Source organism: Bison bison, unplaced genomic scaffold, assembly GCF_000754665.1.
Source record: "Bison bison bison isolate TAMUID 2011002044 unplaced genomic scaffold, Bison_UMD1.0 scf7180017864117, whole genome shotgun sequence".
NCBI classification, from domain to species: Eukaryota; Metazoa; Chordata; class Mammalia; order Artiodactyla; family Bovidae; genus Bison; species Bison bison.
Window position 1 is genome coordinate 335,190 of NW_011494689.1, and position 9,465 is coordinate 344,654.

A 9,465-nucleotide genomic window follows, 5' to 3' on the forward strand; every position below is an offset into this window, starting at 1 on the left:
CATTGGGGAACCACCCACTCCTCCCTCTTCTGACCTTGTGCCTTGGAGCTGTCCTGCCACCTCTGGGTGTGTCTGTTGGTTTATAGATTGGGGATTAAGGTTTACTTGAATTTGACTTGTCATCTTGGACCCAATTGATTTTAATTGGTTTACATTATACCCTTGTGCTATGTCATTCTTTCAAAGTTTGTGCTCTGCCCACTTCCCTCATGTTTCATGCTCTTTTCCTGAGCCCCATCTAGACCCACAGGGTTGCCTCTACAATCTTCTGGAGAGACAACCAGAAAATAGTTGGCCTTGGGAGAGAAATACTCTATAATATCCAACCCCCTAATCCTACCCAATACTGGGCACACTGGAGATCTTGGGGACGCCCAAACTCCAGTTCAGGGGATCCCAGGAGGTCATCACGCCTCGACCTGCCCGCAGATTCAGTCTCTAGGAGGCTGTCACGCCTCAGCCTGCCTGGGGATCTGCACCCTGACCCAGGGACGCCCGGCTCTCAGGTTGCAACAGTTCTGGGTAGGATGAACTTACATCATATCTATTCCCATCCGCAGTGGGCAAAACAAACCTCTTAATTCTACCCAGCATTGTTAACACTGGAGATCTTGGGGACGCCCAGACTCCAGTCCCGGGGGCGGGGGGGTCCCAGGAGGTCATCACGCCTTGACCTGCCTAGGGATCGGTCTTTGAAAGGTTGTCACGTCTCAACCTGTTTGGGGATCCTTTAGTCCCAGGGGTCCCAGGAGGTCGTCATGCCTCGACCTGCCCAGGGACCCAATCCTCGGGAGGTCGTCACGCCTCGACCTGCCCGGGGATTCAGTCTCTAGGAGGCTGTCACGCCTCAGCCTGCCTGGGGATCTGCACCCTGACCCAGGGACGCCTGACTCTCAGGTTGCAACAGTTCTGGGTAGGATAAACTTCAGAAAGACTCACCCTTAAGGAAATCGAAAGAGGTCTTTTTCTTTTCTCCCTGCCATGACTGTCTTTCAGATGGGAAGTAACCAATCCACTTCCCGGCAGACGCCCTTGAAATGTATCCTTGAGAACTGGAAGCTGTTCGACGCTCTAGCTCTAAGGAGAAGTCGTTTGAAATTCTTTTGTGCCACTGCGTGGCCACAGTATCCACTGGGGGACGAGGAACACTGGCCTGAGGATGGAACTTTAAATTACAATACCATCCTGCAATTAGAATTATTCTGCAAAAGACAAGGGAAATGGACAGAGATCCCCTATGTCCAAATTTTCTTCCGACTAAGAGATATGAAGGAACTCTGTCTTAAGTATGGGATTGTAGTATGCCCTAAAAGTGAGCCCACTAGGCAAATGGTGTTAGGCACAGGCAACCAAGAAAAAGAACCCTCTCGTGAAGGTTCACCTCCCACAGCTCCCGAGTTGCCTGGTGCTCCTTCCTCATACCCAAACGTGCCCCCGTATCTGGGAGCACCTCCTCCACAAAAGCCAGCTCGAGTATGTCCCTTAGTTGAAACTGGAGGAGAATTCGGACCAACCCGGGTCCATAAGCCTTTCTCCCTCTTAGAGCTAAGGCAGATCAAACAAGACCTGGGAAGCTATACAGATGACCCAGGCAAATATATAGATACATTCCAACATATTACCTTGGCCTTTGACTTGACGTGGAAAGACATCGTGGTCATATTTAGTCAAACTTTATCTGATCCTGAACATACCAGGGTCTTAAAGGAAACCCAGAAGTATGCAACAGGGCTCCACATGTCCAGTGATAGATACCCAATAAGGGGAACTGCAGTCCCCTCCTCCGATCCTAAGTGGAATTATAATGACCCTGAGCACATCTGGGAAAGAGATCATTTTCTAATCTGTGTGAAGGCAGGACTGAAAGCAGCCCAACAAAAAGTAATTAGCTATGCCCAGGTCTCAGCAATAACTCAGGAGCCCAATGAGAACCCCATTGCCTTTCTGGAGAGGCTAAAAGAAGCACTCCAAAAGTTTACCGACCTGGACTTAGACTCTTACGAGGGACGGGTGATTTTAAAGGACAAATTCCTGTCCCAATGTGCATCAGATATCAGAATTAAGTTACAGTAGCTACAACAGCAGGACCCTGCTGCCTCTTTAGATGAGATGGTCCAGACAGTCACCAATACCTTTTATAACAGAGAACAGGAAAAGGAGGCCAAGGCCCAGGAGAAGGAGAGAAAGAAAGAGACAAGGCATGCCCAGATGCTGGCTGCCTTCCAGAGAAGCCCTATGGCAAACCCCAAGTCCTTGAAGGATAAGGCACAAGACAGATGCCTGATCTGTAGACAGGCGGGGCATTAGGCCAAAGAGTGTCCAAACCCTGACAAGTCTCCTAGAACGGCTTGCCACAAATGCCATCAACTGGGACATTGGGCGGCACTCTGCCCTGGGGACCCAAGAGCCTCAAGGTCAAGTGCCAAGCCTACCTTCACGATGGTTCAAGAGGACTGAAGCGGCCTGCTCCAGCCAGCCCACCTGTCACAGATAACCATCACGGGGCTGGAGCCAAGGGTGCAACTGGATGTGGCAGATAGGTCCGAGAATTCCTTGGTTGACACAGGGGCGACCTACTCTGTCTTGATCTCCAGAGCCTTCTCCTCCCACACCTGTACCATTTTGGGTGCTACAGGAAAAGCAACTACTAAAAGATTCACCCAAGCACTTCTTTGTTGCTGGGATGGACAAATATTTTCCCACCAGTTTCTGGTGGTCCCTGAGTGTCCTACCCCCTTATTGGGAAGAGATATACTCACTAAGCTGGGGACCACCCTTGTGATGGGAAGCTTTTCAGCCCCTAGAGCTCTACAGCTCCTGGTTACTACTGAAGAACCCATTACACCTTCAATAGAGAGGGACCAAAAACTATGGGAGGACAAAATTAACCCCCAGGTGTGGGACCAGGGGATTCCTGGACGAGCCCACCAAGCCGAACCTGTCATCATTGTCCTCCGAGATCCCACTCGGTTTCCTAACCGGAAACAATATCCTCTCAAAAGAGGGGCTCGGGAGGGACTACAGCTTTAATAAATAAATTCCTTGCTTGTGGGCTATTGGTCCCCACCATTCACCATGTAACACCCCAATCCTCTCAGTAAAGAAAAAGACAGAACCTGGCGGCTGGTTCAAGATCTCCGGATCATAAATGAAGCTGTAGTCCCCCTCCATCCCACAGTACCCAATCCCTATGTAATCTTGGGGAGAAATCCCACCCAGTGCCAAGTGGTTTACAGTCTTGGATCTCAAAGATGCATTTTTTTTTTTTTTTTTGCATACCACTGGCTAAAGAATCCCAATACCTTTTTGCCTTTGAGTGGGAGGCCCCAGGAGAAAAACACCAACAGATGACTTGGACAGTATTAGCTCAGGGGTTCAGAGATAGCCCCCACCTGTTTGGACAGGCCCTTAGCCGGGATCTCTTAGATCTGGACCTGGGACCTAATGGGAAAATATTACAATATGTAGATGACCTGCTAATCTGCTCTCCAGATGAGAAAAGTGCCCAACAACACGCAATTCAGGTTCTAAATTTCTTGGCAGAAAGGGGATATAAAGTCTCCTGTGCTAAGGCACAGATGGTCGAGACAAAGGTCACTTACCTGGGAGTTCAGATGACACACGGGTCCAGGAGGCTGTCCTCTGATCGGGTACAAGGAATCCTCCAGTTGCCCTCCCCCACGACTCGAAAACAATTGCGAGCTTTCCTGGGGCTAACTGGTTATTGTAGAATCTGGATACCCAATTTATGGTCTAATTGCCCAGCCCTTATATGAAAGCTTAAAGGGATGAGATGATTCAATCTCACTGATGTGGGGAACTCCTCAAAAGGAGGCAGAGGCTACACTAAAACAGGCCTTAACTCAGGCACCTGCCTTGAGGTTGCCAGACCCAGAAAAAGCATTCCAACTTTATGTCCATGAAAGAGAGGGAATAGCCTTGGGAGTGTTAACTCAAAGGTTGGGATCTGAGCCCCAGCCTGTAGCTTACTTATCCAAGAGGCTCGATCCAACTACCTGACGGTTGCCCCCCCCCCCCACCTTCGAAATCTTGCAGCTATTGCAATCATGATAGAAGATGCTTTAAAACTCTCCTTTGGGGGCAAACTAACTATTTTTACCAGCCACCAAGTAAAACAACTCCTAAATGGGAGAGGCCGTTTATGGATGTCTGATCAAAGAATCCTCAGATATCAAGTAATGCTGATGGAAAATCCAGGCCTCACTGTATCCCCTTGTGAGGTTCTTAACCCAGCCACCCTCCTCCCTACCCCCGAGGGCTCTCTCCCCTTTCACTCTTGTCTAGAAACCTTGAACCACTGGACAAAACCCCAAGAGGGATTGTCAGAAGATCCTCTAACCAATCCTGAGGAAATCTGGTACACTGATGGAAACAGCTTTGTCTTGGATGGAAAAAGAAGAGCCGGGTATGCAGTAGTCTCCAATTTTGAGACCATAGAGGCTAAGCCTCTGCCACCAGGTACTTCAGCCCAATTAGCTGAGCTCATAGCCCTGACTCGAGCTTTAGAGCTGGGAAAAGGAAAAAGAATAGCCATTTACACTGATCCAAGTCTGCCTTTCTGGTGCTATATGCACATGTGGCTGTTTGGAAAGAAAGGGGCCACTTGACCACCCGAGGGTCCCCAATCAAATATGGTGATCAGATTCTTGGAGGCAGTCCATCTGCCCACTGAGGTTTCAGTCTCCCACTGTAAATGACACCAAAAAGAGAGCATAGAAGTGGCACGAGGGAACCAAGCAGCTCATCAGGCAGCTAGGAGAGCAGCATTACAGAACCATGACCTAATAGGGATTGCCACCTTAGTTCCTCAGACTAATTTGCCAGAAACTCCTTCATATACTGAAAGTGAGATTCTTAAAGCTAAGAGCGAGGGCTTTCAAGAAGATCATATGGGGTGGTTCCAAAAGGAGGGACTCCTTTTTCTGCCTGGAAACCTCCAATGGAAGTTGGTTAACTCCTTACATGCCACTACTCATTTAGGAGAAAAGGCCCTCCAAAGATTACTAGAAAGGTCCTTCAGAGGAACAGGCCTCCAAACAACTATAAGACAGGGGGTCTCCTCTTGTCCCACTTGCCAATTAAACAACCCTCAAGGAGCTCGAAGACCCCAGCTGCCCAGCCCGTCCAACGATGTGGGGCCTACCCAGGAGAGGACTGGCAGATGGCCTTCACCCAGATGCCAGTTTCTCAAGGGTATAAATACCTATTAGTTATGATAGATACATTCACAGGATGGATTGAAGGCTTTCCCACCCAGACCGACAAGGCTGAGGAGGTAGTTAAAAAACTGCTCCATGAAATCATTCCAAGATTTGGTCTGCCCAGGTCATTACAAAGTGACAATGGAACATCATTTACTTCTAAGGTCACCCAAGGAGTCTCGAAAGCATTGGGCATTACTTATTATCTCCATTGTGCCTGGAGGCCTCAGTCTTCAGGAAAAGTAGAAACAGCCAATCAATTCTTAAAATCAGTGATAAAAAAGATAACCCAGGAGACCTCCCTGGGATGGAAGGAGGCTTTATCAATAGCTCTCCTCCACACCCGCATTGCCCCTAAGGAACAGGTTGGTCTTAGTCCTTATGAGATGCTATATGGGAGACCTTTTGTTTATGTCAATGACCTCTTCCTAGATCCAGAGGTTCAGACCCTCTAGTCTTATACCATAGCCATTGGGCAATTCCAACAGGATATACGCTTGTGGGGTATGAACCAGGGCCCAGAAGATTCTAAGGAGTCCCCACTATGTGCTCCAGGAACTCAAGTCCTAATTAAAGTCTGGAAAGATGGGTCCTCAAAGGCTCAACTCCAGCCCACATGGAAGGGCCCCTACTCTGTAATACTTTCTACCCCCACAGCAGTCAAGGTACCAGGACATGACTCCTGGATTCACTACTCACGAGTCAAGCCATGGAAGAAAACAGAAGAGGACACTTGATACACCTGTGAGCCCCTGGGAAATCTGATACCTATTCAGAACTACCAGTGAGTGCCATTCTAATGAACACCCCCAAAATCTGGTTTCTGGGGATAAGATTTCTCAGGATAACTCTAAGAAGCCAACACAGCTTGACAGAGACTGTACTCCAAGACAGACAGGAGATAGATCTTCTGATCCCTGAACAAGGAGGGACTTGAGCTACCCTGGCGACGTGAATTTAAAATTGACCGATATCCCTACTAGTCCTTATTATGCTATATTGATGATGATTATGATTATTCCACGTACTGTCAATTGGCTAACCTGTTTTGTCTCTGCCCAGGTCAACCAGCTACAACATGCAGAGCCAGTTCAACAAAAATATAAAACTGCAGCTGACCACAGAAAATATCACACACCCTTGGACACCGCTATAAGGACTCTGAGGCTTGAGACTAGCAAGAGGGGGAGGCCCAATACCCCTCGCTGTCCCAGTTCAGCAGGAAGTAGCCAGAAAGACCTCGACGCCCCTATTCCCAAAGAATTGGGCCTCCAATCTCTTGAGGGGGGAATGTTAGGTAGGTAGAATAGGGAAAAGGAGTCCAAAATGGCGGTGGCTAAAAGACAAGGAAGGTCCAAGGACCAGAGTGAAGACTTCAGGCAGAACAAACAGAACAAACAGCACTCCTGGCTAAGCCCAATTTACATAGGGCAGGCCCAGGTGGAGGAAAAAGCATATAAAAGGAGGAGCCAAAGCGCTTTCTCACAGACTGTCTCTCCTGCGTGCGTGCGCTCTTTTCTCTCTCTCTCTCTCTCTCTCTCTCTCTCTCTCTCTCTCCTGCTATCTTCTAAATAAAATAGAGCTGTAGCTGCCTAAGAGCTGTAGTACGGTTTGTCCCAGACCCAAGAGCTGTGACGCGCCAAGGGCTTTAATGTCCGTCGCTCCAAATCTTTGTTGTGACGAGACAAAGAACCGAGGAACATACACTCACGTGACAATTCTCAAAGACCTGGTGCCCACTTAACTGAGAGATTTTTTTGGTGGCATTAAAGAAGACACTGAAGAACATCATCTGAGAGATTATTTTGAACAGTATGGGAAAATTGAAGTAACTGAAATCATGACTGATGAAGGCAGTGGCAAAAAGAGAGGCTTTGATTTTGTAACCTTTGATGACCATGACTCCGTAGACAAGATTGTCATTCAGAAATACCACACTGTGAATGCCCATAACTTTGAAGTGAGAAAAGCCCTGTCTAAGCAAGAGATGGCTAGTGCTTCCTCCAGCCAGAGAGGTCGAAGTGGTTCTGGAAACTTTGGTGGAGGTCATGGAGGTGATTTCAGTGGAAATGACAACTTTGGGGGTGGAGGAAACTTCAGTGGTTGAGGTGGCTTTGGTGGCAGCCATGGTGGTGGTGGATATGGTGGCAGTGGGGATGGATATAATGGATTTGGTAATGACGGAAGGAATTTTGGAGGTGGTGGAAGCTACAATGATTTTGGCAATTACAACAATCAATCTTCAAGTTTTGGACCCATGAAAGGAGGAAACTTTAGAGGCAGGAGTTCTGGCCCCTATGGTGGTAGAAGCCAATACTTTGCCAAACCATGAAACCAAGGTGGCTATGATGGCTCCAGCAGCAGCAGTAGCTATGGCAGTGGCAGAAGGTTTTAATTACTGCCAGGAAACAAAGCTTAGCAGGAGAGGAGAACCAGAGAAGTGACAGGGAAGCTACAGGTTACAATAGATTTGTGAACTCAGCCAAGCACAGTGGTGGCAGGGCCTAGCTGCTACAAAGAAGACATGTTTTAGACAATACTCATGTGTATGGGCAAAAAACTCGAGGACTGTACTTGTGACTAATTGTAAAACAGGTTATTTTAGTTTCTGTTCTGTGTAAAGTGTAAAGCATTCCAACAAAGGGTTTTAATGTAGATTTTTTTTTTTGCACCCACGCTGTTGAGTGCTAAATGTGATAGTCTGATCATGATGCTGAATAAATGTCTTTTTTTTTTTATGTGCTGTGTAAAGTTAAAAAAAAAATAAAAGAAACCAGGCCTCAGCAGTGAGCACTGAATCCTAATCATTAGACCACAAGTGCCAGCAGATAGTGAGAAGTCCCTGGCTTATCTGCTTTATATAAATGAATTCAACAAAGCGATGGAAGATAGTGAAACAGTGAAGTGTTTATTAAGAGGAAAAAAAGATACATGTGAATAGATATACACTGGTGGGGTGGGATAGGGATGGGGTGGCTCAGAGAGACAGTCTCACTCTTGCAGTGGTTTAAATCACTTACATGGAGCACTTCTTCCTGGTTTCTTCTGGCCAATCATCTTGCTTTGCCTGGCTCTGAGTCCCTCTGTTATAAATTCAGAGTCCTCTCCTGTTTGTGCAAATCTCTTAGCCAAGACGGATTTCGGCACAGAGGCCTGTGGGAAGGTTGACACCACCTATTACGCAGTGGTATGCCATCTTTTCAGCCCCTGAGGAGCCTTTCTGCACATGTGCAGTTGGAAAGTTCTCTTTTACCTCAAGAATGAGAAATATGCAATCTCTTTATCTCTCTCTTTTTTTTCCTTTTGAACTTTTCCTTTTGTGCCAACAAATGTACAAATAGTCAAAGTTATGGTTTTTTCAATAGTCATGTATGGATGTGAGAGTTGGACCATAAAGAACGCTGAGCATGGAAGACCTAATGCTTTTGAACTGTGGTGTTGGAAAATACTCTTGAGAGTCCCTTGGACTGCATGAAGATCAAACCAGTCAATCCTAAAGGAAATCAGTCATGAATCTTCATTGGAAAGACTGATGCTGACACTCCAATACTTTGGCCTCCTTATGCAAAGAGCTAACTCATTGGAAAAGACCCTGATGCTGGGAAGGATTGAAGGCAGGAGGAGAAGGGGATGACAGAGGAAGAGATGGTTGGATGGCATCACCGACTCAATGGACATGAGTTTGAGCAAACTCCTGGAGATGGTGAAGGACAGGGAAGCCTGGCGTGCTGCAGTCCATGGGGTTGCAAAGCACTGGACACGACTGAATAACTGAACAACAACAAATGGAATATACCGGATTAACAATGTTGTGATAGTGTGTGTATATATATATATATATATATATATATATACATACATGTATCCAAGCTTCCCTTGTAGCTCAGCTGGTAAAAAATCTGTCTGCAATACAGGAGACCTGGGTTCAATTCCTGGGTTGGGAAGATCCCCTGGAGAAGAAAATGGCAACCCACTGCAGTATTCTTGACTGGAGAATCCCATGGACAAAGTAGCCTGGCAGACTACAGTCCATGTGGTTGCAAAGAGTTGGACTAAACCAACCAACCATACATGTATCCATTCTCCCCTAATCCCCCCTCCCATTCAGGCTGCCACATAATGTTGGGCAAATTTCCATGTGCTATACAGTAGGTCCTTGTTGGTTATCCATTTTAAATATAGCAGTGTATATGTGACCATCTCAAACTCCCTAATTATCCCTTCCCTCCAGCAACCATAAGTT

At 47.0% G+C, this 9,465-nt stretch overlaps 1 pseudogene; it reads left to right on the plus strand.

The window, feature by feature from the left end:
- The window catches only part of LOC104988190, an 8,995-nt pseudogene extending 1,378 nt beyond the window's left edge, over window positions 1-7,617 (plus strand).
- Window positions 7,618-9,465: the final 1,848 nt, after the last annotated feature.